At 41.0% G+C, this 11,861-nt stretch overlaps 1 protein-coding gene and 1 non-coding gene across 4 annotated transcripts in view; one reads left to right on the forward strand and one right to left on the reverse strand.

Moving 5' to 3' along the window:
- LOC135104152 (uncharacterized) overlaps nt 1–11,861 on the forward strand; it is a 54,734-nt gene that overhangs the window by 33,332 nt on the left and 9,541 nt on the right. The window lies entirely within an intron of this gene.
- Nucleotides 8,390–8,461, reverse strand: Trnaw-cca (transfer RNA tryptophan (anticodon CCA)). Its single transcript has one exon. It is a non-coding gene; the product is annotated as a tRNA-Trp (tRNA).

The following is an 11,861-nucleotide window of genomic DNA, read 5'->3' on the forward strand; positions in this document are numbered from 1 at the left end:
AATTGGCGCGGTGCAAACAATGGAGGTCAAGGGAAAAGATTTTGATTGGGGAGAAATATGTGCATAGAGAGGAAGTGAAGGTAAGCTGTGTGTGTGTATGTGTGTGTGTGTGTGTGTGTGTGTGTGTGTGTGTGTGTGTGTGTGTATGTTTGCTTGCAGATTACGGTGTTTGTCTTATACATGATGAAGACAGGTTTCTTTTTCTTTTTTTTTCTAGTTTCTTTTCTCTTTTGTCCTTATTGTTTTTCCTATGTCGTGGTGGGTCAACACACACACACACACACACACACACACACACACCTTCACTTGACTTTCCTGGATTACACAACTCTCACTCATTCTTACAGTCACTCATTCATCAGTCCCATAACTCATTCAGCCACTCACTATCTCACTATATCACTCGCTCATGCATATTCACCTTCCCACTCTCCTTCCTTCCCTCCCTGTACCTTTTCCCCTTCCCCTCCAAATTATATAGCAAGCAAGGTCGACCAGTAACATCCGTATGAATATTTTATAGTGTAACGCTCTTTGTATTTATTGTATGTTGCGCAAGAACACGCACACACACTCTCTCTCTCTCTCTCTCTCTCTCTCTCTCTCTCTCTCTCTCTGTGGAAATGGAGGTCATGTTTTTCTTACAATAATTTTATGTATTTATTTTGTGTTATATTTGTCTCGTATAATGTGTGTGTGTGCGTGTGTGTGTGTGTGTGTGTTTGTGTATGAAGGGACACGCCAAAATGCAATCACACACACACACACACACACACACACACACACACACACCCTCCCACACAGTTTCTTCGTATTTTTCATCTGGATCTTTCCTTTCTTCCTTCCTTCCTTCTTTTGTTGTTGTTGTTGTTGTTGTTGTTGTTGTTGTTGTTGTTGTTGTTGCTGTAGCAGTTGTATTGGTAGTAATTATTGTTGTTGTCGTGGACATCATTAATGCAGATACAATCACGTATGCATACTGTGTCAGAAAGAAGTGAATAATATATCTCAACATTCCCCTTCCTCCCTGACATATTTTCGTGGTGAGTAATTTTGGAAAACACACACACACACACACACACACACACACACACACACACACACACACACACACACACACACACACACACACACACACACACACACACACACACACACACACACACACACACACACACACACACACACACACACACACACACACACACACACACACACACAACTTCCACGAATTTCAGAATGAGCGACAAGGAATTTCAAAACGAACGATATCACATTCATAAAATCCTCACCTTTCCCATAACTTTTTTTTCCAGTATTCTAAAACGTTTCACCTTAAAAGCTAATGAAATCTACTCCCTTACTTGTAGCTGTGACGAAGCAGTGACCTGGAGATGACGTCAATGAGTGCAGGTCGCGTGCGATAGTTGTATACGTGATGTACGTCAAGATTTCTCTGGAACCACTTATCACTGTTTGTGTCATTGTGCTACTGTTGACGTGGAGGGAGTGAAGGAAGGATAAAGAGTGAAAGGGCTAAGGAGAAAGAAAGAAGATAAGAGAGTGAGGGGGTTGAAAGCGAGGAAGAAGAAAAAAAGAAACGAAGAGAGGGAGAAGAAGAAAAGCGAGTGGGAGTTAAGGAGAGGGGAAAGGAGAAGGGACTGAGAGTTAAGGAGGGGGAAGGAAAGGTGAGGAGGTACAAGAGTTAAGAAGAGGGGAAGAGGGGAAGGGAGTAGCGATTATAAAAAGAGAGATAAAGAAGAGAAAGATGAGGGCGTCTTAAAATTAATGGCTGCTATGATTCGATCGTTCCCGAGAGGCAACACTGGAGTGGTGGTGGTGGTGGTGGTGGTGGAGGTGGTGGTGTACGTGGCCCTTGGATAAAACAGATTATAAGAACGCAGAATTAGGATGAAGACAGCACACGGTAATCACTAATAATAGACTATCTATATCTATATATCATGCTGACGTCCCATTTCAAGACGGGGAGCCAAGACAAAACACGCTTTTATTTCAGGAATAAAGACACAAGGGAAGTTGGCAGGTCCGCCGCTTAGTTTTAATATACTGTCTGCTAGTCGTAGTAGGAGATTCGTTATTTGAGTACAGCTTGTAGGTTTTAATGAGCAAAACATATAGGAACTACATGTACTAGTGGGTTTTGATTACAATATTACTCCTTTTTGCTATCGGTCGTGCTTCTCGAATTTTTCTCTAAACTTGCACCACAAAGTAAAATGAAATTTCAAGCCCTTTAAATGGCCGACGCACCTCTACTACTAATAAATAGTTTAAAAGTATTACTGGAACTTGCCGCCAGCGTAGCCAACATGTTAAGACTGCCCTTACGGGGTTCCCTGAAATCGTTGAAGTGTTCCTTTTCTTTCAAATTTTCGCTATTCGTCCCATTAAGGAGAAACCGTAGCAAAATTAAAGATGGGTAGCCAAGACAAAACGACACGCCTCCTTTCCATGTAGGGATAATAGATACAGTGGAGAAAGTTTGCACCTTACAGTCCCCCACTACAGTACACTGGGAATACAACTGAATGCTCCTTACTACAGCGAAGAATGATGACAATGATATTGATGAATCAATACGAAGACTAATATTATCACCTCTTGTCTTAACGTTGTTTGTCCTCTGTTCAGTGCCTTTAGGTGAGGGTTAGTTGCAGGGTTCTTGTGGTGCACCTGCTCTCCGTTTTGTCCTCCGTACTGCGAGGTAAGCACAGACGTCCTTTACTTATTCAGGTTCGACATGAGGTAACATCAGTGATAGTAACGATAACAAAAAAGATGATGATAGTAGTAGTAGCAGTAGTAGTAGTAGTAGTACGTAGTAGTAGTGGTGGTTTTAGTAGTAATAGTGATAATGATAACAACAACAATAACCCTTTTGACCTTTCTTTGGGACTGGCACCTCGTTGAACCTCTTTTTTTTTTTCACTCTTATTGTTGCCCTTGGCCGGTGCCGCTCTTGCATAAAAACAAAAAGCACCGAATCAACCCAGTAACCAACCAAGCATCTAACCAACCAACCAACAACAAAACAAAGACACACGCGGCATCATTATAATCACTCCATCACCACCAAGAGCAGCAATTTCGAGGAACGGCTGCCACTCAGTCTTTTGTCATTCAGTGTTCAAATCACACACACTGGAGGTCCGTCAATTCTCCTGAATAAATAAATACCAGAAAGCAAGTGGAGTTTTCCAATCGTATACGCGACAATTGCAGTAATAACGAATATCAATGACAGTTTTCTTTCATTGCGCGGAGCAGGAACCTAACCTTACCTTCGTCCGCTTCACCTTCGCTTCAACCTAACCTTACCTTCGTCCGCTTCACCTTCGCTTCAACCTAACCTTACCTTCGTCCGCTTCACCTTCGCTTCACCCTGACTTGCACCGTCCTGTACCATCGTGCCCCTCCCCGCATCGCCTTCCTCTTTCAAACCAGTGGCAGTAACGGGGTCCTGGTTCGTTTGTATAGATTATTGGAGCCACGATCGAAAGAACTGGGTGAAGATGGGAGAACTGAAGAGGTTTTAACGTGTGTGTGTATGTGTGTAAAGTATGGAAAAAGGAAGATTCGATAGGAAGTTCATGATATTTTAATAGACACTTTTAGGACGAGTAATTTTACCATCACCATCAACATCATCCTTCCACTCTCCCTGCAAAGAATAGGGCAGTGAATATTGTTAGACCTGTTGCTGTGCTGTGTTGTGTTGTGGCAGCAGGGTACAGACGTGACCTAAATACCTCTAGGGACTTTCTGGGATTTCCTGCTAACTTGAAGAAAACGGAAGAGGACAATTATAAATAGCACATGCATACCTTCCTGCACTGTACCGCGGCTAAAGTATGAAGGAATATTTTTCACGCTTGTACAGTACTACGCTCCTGTAGAAAGAATATTTAACCCGTTGCAATTGATTGATTGATTGACTGATCGACTGATTGATGAACTGACCGACTGACCGACTGACTGACTGACTGACGGACGGACGGACGGATGAACTGACTGACTGATTGAATGATTGAACAATTTATTAAAATTCTGTGCTACAATAACGAGGTCAAACAGCGTGTATTCCATGCCTGAAGAAAGGACACTAAATATGCAGCACTGGAATCAATAAAACAATACACAAGCGAAACAACTTTACGGATACGATGAAAAATTATGAAAGAAAAAGTATACCAAACTAACGTCTGAGTCAAAAGAAAAGACATTGAACGAAATCTGGGGAGAAAGTACGTAAAACTTTCCTATAACGAAATATGCATACCAGATATTCGTCTCTTGTTTCATATCCCTTTGTTGGTTATGTTTCAGTTTCGGTCATGATACAACTCGAACACGTAACAATACTTGTTCGGAAGTTTCAGAACCTACTATTTAGAGTACAAACCTGAAATTTACCTGTCGGAAATCAATAGTAACATGAGAAAGGGAGCTACAAATTTGTCGCTGGTTTGTAGTTGTGTATAAAGGGAACATTTTCTGAACTGTGTATAGGAATACAGATAGACTGGTAAATGTTTACGTAAGCAAGTACCTTCGTGTGTGAAAGAAGACATGCAACGTTCAAACTATTCCTTATATTTTTGGTAATACCTTGTACTATGTTCAGGGAGTATTTTCTCAACTGGTTATAGGAATATGGATAAAATAAAATAAATATTTACGTATGCAAGGACCTTCGTGTGTGCTAGAAGGAATATACAACGTGCATATCGTTCCTTATATTTGATGGTAATGCCTCGTCTACTGATATATCAGAGTCAGTCATGCATAATTCAGGGGCGGTGACACTCCCTCTCTGCGTAACACTAAGCTACGTACAGTGATGGGTCCGTGTTCTCAAGCGTTTCGACTGCCTGCTGGACCACTTATAATTGCTTGTAGTGTGGAATGTACTGGGGTGTTCGAGAAGTTGTGTTGATTCGAATGATACTTTAAATTACAAGTTATATACAGTTATGGGCCTTGGGTTCTCAAGCGTTTCGGCGGCTTCCTCGACCACGTATAGCTGGGTGTAATGTATTGGGGTGCTCGAGAGGTTGTATTGATTTTCCTGATAGTTTAACAATGATTCTGTACTGCCAATAAGAAAACACTCATGAAAATTTGATGTATCATCTCTATTGTCTTAGGATACAGTTCTTATGAGAGGACAAACCATTACAAAATACATGCGATGGAAGTTCGAGTAACCTTCAGGACTCACTTCCACTCCGTTTTGTGTTTTTCTTTCAATCTTAAATTCCGTTGTATTATGAAAATCTGTCTCTTTCAGGTTTCTTCAATCATTTCAGTACCATAGCATCGATTTAGTTATATTCTTTGTTTTAGAAGAGCTTATTATTAAGTGAAGGATAACATTTGCGTTATCAAAGGAGTATAAATAATCTAGTTACTCATCCAACACAATCATATCCTACTTATTCTATTATGACTAACTAGCAGGGAATTCGATCAACTTTGCAAGCTGTCTGTAGTAATGAATGGGTTATGGAGTTAGTCAACAGAGCAGGGGACCTAAGACTGAGCACCTAATCAGCAAAACAGGGGACTAAAAGCTTAGGAGTTAGTCAACAGAGCAGGGGACTTAAAAGACTGAGGAAAAATATTACACACCGAAGTATTAGGACCATATTCCGAAATACTTCTACACCTGATCCCGACCAGTTTCAAAAGGCCTGACGTTACACTGTTTGTTCAGGATGTCTTTACAGTCCTAGCGACAAATTAAAATAATTTCTACATGAATAACAGGAGAAATATTAATGAGAACCCAGCTAATCATCTCTGTGGCCTTTGAAAATAGTCGTGGTGAGAAATCAGAGCGTTTCAGAGCACGGGGCTGAGTGCAGTAAGTTACTCGACTTGTGACCACGATTGTAAATAAATAACTCAGGCCCGCGACTCTTTCCTGGTAGAGGCGTGGTGGTGAGGGACAGAGTTCGCTTGGGAGGAATGCAAAATGAGGTTGTGGTTGGCAAGAAGGTGAGCAGAGCAGGGAATGCATGAATACGCTGGATGGTGTAGTCATGTAAGAAGACTTTGAGAATTGCTTGAGTTATCGTGTCGCAACAAAGAGGTCATGTTGTGCTAGTCAGGGTTACGAAAAGAGCGCTACCTCCCCCGCCAGGACAGTATCATGAGCTATGACTGAACATAAGACTTAAGTTGCGAGCTGAACATTGTACTATAAAACCTGTAAAGAGAAGAGAAGAGAACAGAACAGGAGAGAGGAAAACGGAGCAGAACAGAATAGAACAGAAGAAAGCAAAATAGAAGAATAGTCAAGAGGAGAGAAGAAAAGATAAAAAAGAAAAGAACAGAAAAGGAAAAACGACAAAACACAAGACAAGGCAAAAGTGAGAAATTATTCGAGCAAAGGTGAGTAGAGATCAAGGAATGAGGGATGACGATAAAGAAGAGAATATGTACCGGAGGAGTTTAGGAAGGAGAGAAAAGATAAAAGATAGAAAAAGGGAAGACGAAAAATGCAGGAGAAAAGCAGGCAATAGAAGGGATGGTGACGTTATGATTATGATCGTACTGATATATGAGAAAGAGATGTAATAGTGACCCCCCCCACACACACACACTTTCAATACCTCCCAGAATATTACAATAACAGCACATCATTACATCCCTCCTGCATTATGATTCCTCCCTCAATCATTTTTCTTGTATTATTATTCTTTATATGTGTGGAATTCCTGTTTGTTTTGTTCCTCGAATCATAATTTGAGTTTCTGGAAGATTTTTTTTTTTTTCAGGATATAATTCTCACATTAATATTAGAGTAGTGGTTCCCAAGTATCTAAGTAAGTAAATGTCCGCAGTTTGAATGATCAGTGGCGTATCACTTTATTTTACCAGTGTTTACCCATCCGGCAGTACATGCAGCTGTCCTGGGGTGATGACCTTGTGTTACCTTGTGTTTACTCTTCTGATCTCCTTATAAATAGTGAGGAGACACACGTGCTGAAGAATTAGTTATGAGAGAGGTGGTGTTCCTGCCATCTTCATGTGATAGAATTAGCATGAGAACACCGTCCTCTACCGGAAAGCTTTTGAGTTACTTTGGTAACTGTATTGCCATCTAGTGACTAATTTCAGAACTAAATGTCATCCTACTAGTCAGCTTCCGAATTAGCTTTGCGACTGTACTGCCAACTGGAGGCGGATTTCTGAGCTAAGTAGTTATATTGACCATGATCTTGTGACTAAACACTAAGAAAAAAATTATAAATAAATAACAGAATAAATGAATAAATAAATAAAATAGTAAATAAAGATTAAGAAGTAAAAAAAAAAATACTACTGCCATCTAACGGCGATGTTTTGCACTAAGATGGTGTTACTATCTACTCATCGCTTTCAATTCCTTTAGCATTTCACACGTGCTTATCATATCATTCATTTCTATCCCACTGCGTCATTGTGATGTATTACTGGGAGGGTCTAGTGTGTCGTGGAAGTTTGAGCTTTCGATGGCTGAATGGCGAAGCAGCTCAAGTGCCGTGGCTCCCGACGCTAAGCACACCTGCGTGACGCCAAGGTATTCGTTATGAGACGCTGGAATTACTCGTATCACCACCAGCATTGCACATCACAGTCATAACGTATTCCTGAGTATCCTGTCAAGTGTCCAGGAGGGTACATGTAGCTGAGTGTCCAGGAGGGTACATGTTAAGTTTCCACAAGAGTATATGTAGTTAAGTGTCCAAGAGGGTACGTGTATTTAAGTATGTAAAAGTGTACGTGTGGCCCAGGTGTACGTCACTCTAAGCCACGTGTTTCCCAGTGTTTGAGCCTCTTGACCAAGACCTAAAGTAGTGGTGGCGCATCCGACAACAATGCAGGAATTCTCGAGCACAAACCCAGGCCTATGAGTACAGTCAGGTTGTGTAATTAGTAAAAGAAGAATCCAGCTGCTGCAGATGTCTTGGATAGTTAGCGTACCATCCCTCAAATGTCGAGGTGTTTATCTTCGAGCGTCCCAATAAAAATGAGAGACGAGTGGAGGCACTTTACTTCCTTGGATGAGTGTAGTGACAAGAGGTCTTTTTTATTTGAGAGGGGTATTGGCCAAGGGCAACAAAAGAGCAAAGAAAGGCCACTGAGAGTGCCATTCCTAAACGAGATATCAAAAAGGATCATCCAAAAATTGGAGGATAAGAGTCTTAAAACTTCCATCTTGAAAAGTTCAAGTCATAGGATTAAGGAGGTACAAAAATAGGCAGGGAGTTCTAGAGTTTACCAGAAAAGAACATAAGAACATAAGAAAATAAGGAAAGCTACTAGAAGCCATCAGGTCTACACGTGGTAGTCACTGTAAAAAGTTATTCTTTCAACGTGACCCCGGAGTGACTCGAACACCCAGCCTTCTGATCTGGAGTCAGACGCGCTACCATTGCGCCACGGGGCCGCTGAGAGAGGATGAATGAATGAAAATATTGTTTAATCTTGCATTAGAGAGGAGGACAGAATAGTGATGAGAGAAAGTAGGAAGTCTTGTGCAGCGAGGCCGCGGTTGGTAAGTTGGTAAGATCAGGAAGCGTAGTTAGAGTGAAAATAGCGGTAGAACCGTATTCTCTGACATTTCGGTGTCTTATCTCAACTACTTTCAATATTCTCTAGTATAAATTATTCACATTTTCAAGAGTGTTTAGTAAGAATCTAAAAGGCATTCTGCACCATTAGTACGGAAAAAACACCAGTGAAAATCCAATTAATCATCTCTGTGCCTCTTGAAAATAGTCCATATGAGTGAGCAAATTGTTCAAGAATACAAGCTTTATTGCTGTCAGTGGAGCGTTTCAGAGTCACACTATGCACCTGCACCAGAACACTTCAGTGAGATGAGGACCATTACCTTCACGTGTCTTAATGAGCGCCTTTGTTGACAAGTGTTCCCACTAGTGGCAGAATCATTCATTGACATTGCAGGGCTCCAGCCTGGCTAAACAATCCTTTCATTTCTTTCTTACGTCTCTACTTCGCGGATCCGAAACTATCCATCTCTCACTCTTCCTCTCCTCTGCTGTATCCTCCCGTAGTCAATCTTCACTCTCGTTTCTCATTTTAGGACAAGTCTAGTTTCTACCTGATCCTTATCTCCTTATCTCAATCCCAAGCGGTCTGCACTTGCTTCACCTATAGGAACAAGTACTAAGCAGACCCCATAACTTTGGTGTCCGCCGCGGAGCCCCCGACAGGCAGTACGTGAGCCACTAGCACGCGCGGGGCACCATAACACAACACTCACGTTCCCTAACATACCTGTAATCAACGTAATGAGCCGACACATGCTTCCCGTGTCCCTCCCTCTTCTCTCACTCACCGCACGTCCACGACATTAATAGATAAGCAGGAGTAATAAAAATAAAGGTAGGAAGAGAAAAAAACAGGCGTGTGGGAAGAAAATAACAAGAAAAATGGTTATAGGTCTTTGCACTTCTTCCTCTTCCTCTCCGTGACAGACAAGAGCCAATAAGAAGTAAGCTAGTAAGGGAATGTAGAAAAAACGTATAGAGGAAAATGGAATGAAGGAAAGGAAATAATTAGTATGGTCGTTGCCTTTAAATAGTGAATTACATATAACAACTCTGACAAAATAGAGGAAGAGAAAGAAAAGAGAGCGAAACATAGAAAAGAAGCAAGAAGAGAAAGAATACAAAGGGTTAGATATAGAAAAATAATTAAAGGAAAGGAAAGGAAAGAACGGAAAACGAAAGGAAGTATAAACATAACAGGGTCCCTCCCAAGCATGACAGCACATCGTAAAGAAACGAAAATGCAAACTGAAGGTGATGAATATTTTAGTAAACTCCCCATGTAAGCAGACAGTGGTGGCTGTAGAATATATGTGGCTGGAAATTAAGAATGGGATAAGTTTAATTTTCCTTCTAAAATAAAAAATAGATAAATGAACAGAACAGAGAGCAATTGATAAAAGTTTGTGTCGATTTCAAAATGCAGAATATGTTTGAAAGAATAATGATATGAATGAGATAATGGAGATAATCAATTCAGAGCACGAAAACATATGGATGGCTGGAAGAAAACCAATAAAATAAGTCATCATTGATTTAAGAATAAAGAGAAAAGACCGAAAAAAATAATGATGTTGGAATAGATAATGATATGAATCAGATAATGTAAATAATCAATACAGAGCCTAAGAAGACATAACATGAATGAATAGAACAGAAAACAGTGAAACAAAGGCATTGATTTGAAGTAAAGGAAAAAGTTGAACAAATAACGATAAGATAATGAAAAAAGAACAATAATTGAGAAAAATTCGGCAAATATAAAATGAAGAAAGGATGAAGAATGCAAGAAGTTGGAATATATTTAGTCATCTTCCATGCTTCCCCCTTCCAAGACAAACACCGTGACAAAAACTGGAAAACAACACAAACTTGCTTAGGAATTCCTGATACCGACAAATGCACGGCTTTCCGGGAACACTGGCTGGCTGCGGGAACTGTCCCACATTCCCACTCCGCTCGATGCCCTCCCCGCCTCTCCCTACCCCTCCCTCACCCGTCACCCCTCACCTCTTGCTCCTCTCCCCTTACCTCTCACTCTCCCCTCACTCGCCCGTCACCCTAACTTACTCTTAACACTGCTACCACCTATCATTTCTACACGTCCACCCATCACCTGTCATGTATTCTTTAATTTATCTATTAAGTCTATTTCTTGCTAGTCAAAGTTTTAGCTCAATCTTGCCCTATATGGCTCAGTCTAGCCCAATCTCCTTACAATTTAGCCTAATTCAACCCAATCCAGCTCAGCACTATCCAGTCTAGCCCTGTCCTTTCCAAATGTAGCCCAATGTAGCCCAATCCAGCCTAATATATGTTAATGTAGCGCAGTCCATTCACAATTTACACCATTTTACCTCAATCCAGAACAGTCTTGCCCAATTCAGCCCAATCCCGTCCTCTGCAGCTCAATCCCGCTTATTTTATTCATAATACTTGTAAGGCTATTTAATTATTTATCCATGCTACCCTTTTACTCATAGGTAGGCCTAATGGTAACTGGTAACTTATGTATTTGTATATAAATCACACACACACACACACACACACACACACACACACACACACTTTCTCTCTCTCTCTCTCTCTCTCTCTCTCTCTCTCTCTCTCTCTCTCTCTCTCTCTCTCTCTCTCTCTCTCTCTCTCTCTCTCTCTCTCTCTCTCTCTCTCTCTCTCTCTCTCTCCCTCATTGAATCCAGGACCCAACAAGGAGCCTTCTATAATCTTCCACTCTTCTCAGGACAAACACGCCCAACAAGAAACAAAAATAGTGATAACCTATCTTATCTTCCTGACCTTAATTGTTGTCCAGTTAATTCCCCATAACTCCTGCTGGCCTTCCCTTCTTCCTCCTCTTCTGCCTCTACCATCAGCTTCTCTACCTCCTCTTCTACTCCTTACTACACACAATGCATTTTCCTTCTTCCTCCTCCTCTTCCTCGTTCTCTTTACTCCATCGCTCCTTCTCTAACCCTTAATTACTTGTCTAATCTTTTGATATAACCGATACTTTCTTCCTTCCTCCCTTCCCTGATTTCCTTTCTTGCCTTCCTCGGTTCACTGGTTTACTCATTATCTCCCTTGCCTTTCTCTATTCTTCTCTCATTTATTTCCTTCCTCGTCCTCTCCTTCTTCCTTGTCTTTCTCTCCTGTTTTTTTTTCTTTTTTTTCTTCTTATGTCCTTTCATCCATCCTTCATTCATTCACATATTCGCTCACTTACTCGTTTACTCACTCGTTCACTCATCACACACTCTCTCCTTGCTAATTTTC

This window comes from Scylla paramamosain, chromosome 10 (assembly GCF_035594125.1).
Source record: "Scylla paramamosain isolate STU-SP2022 chromosome 10, ASM3559412v1, whole genome shotgun sequence".
NCBI lineage: Eukaryota > Metazoa > Arthropoda > Malacostraca > Decapoda > Portunidae > Scylla > Scylla paramamosain.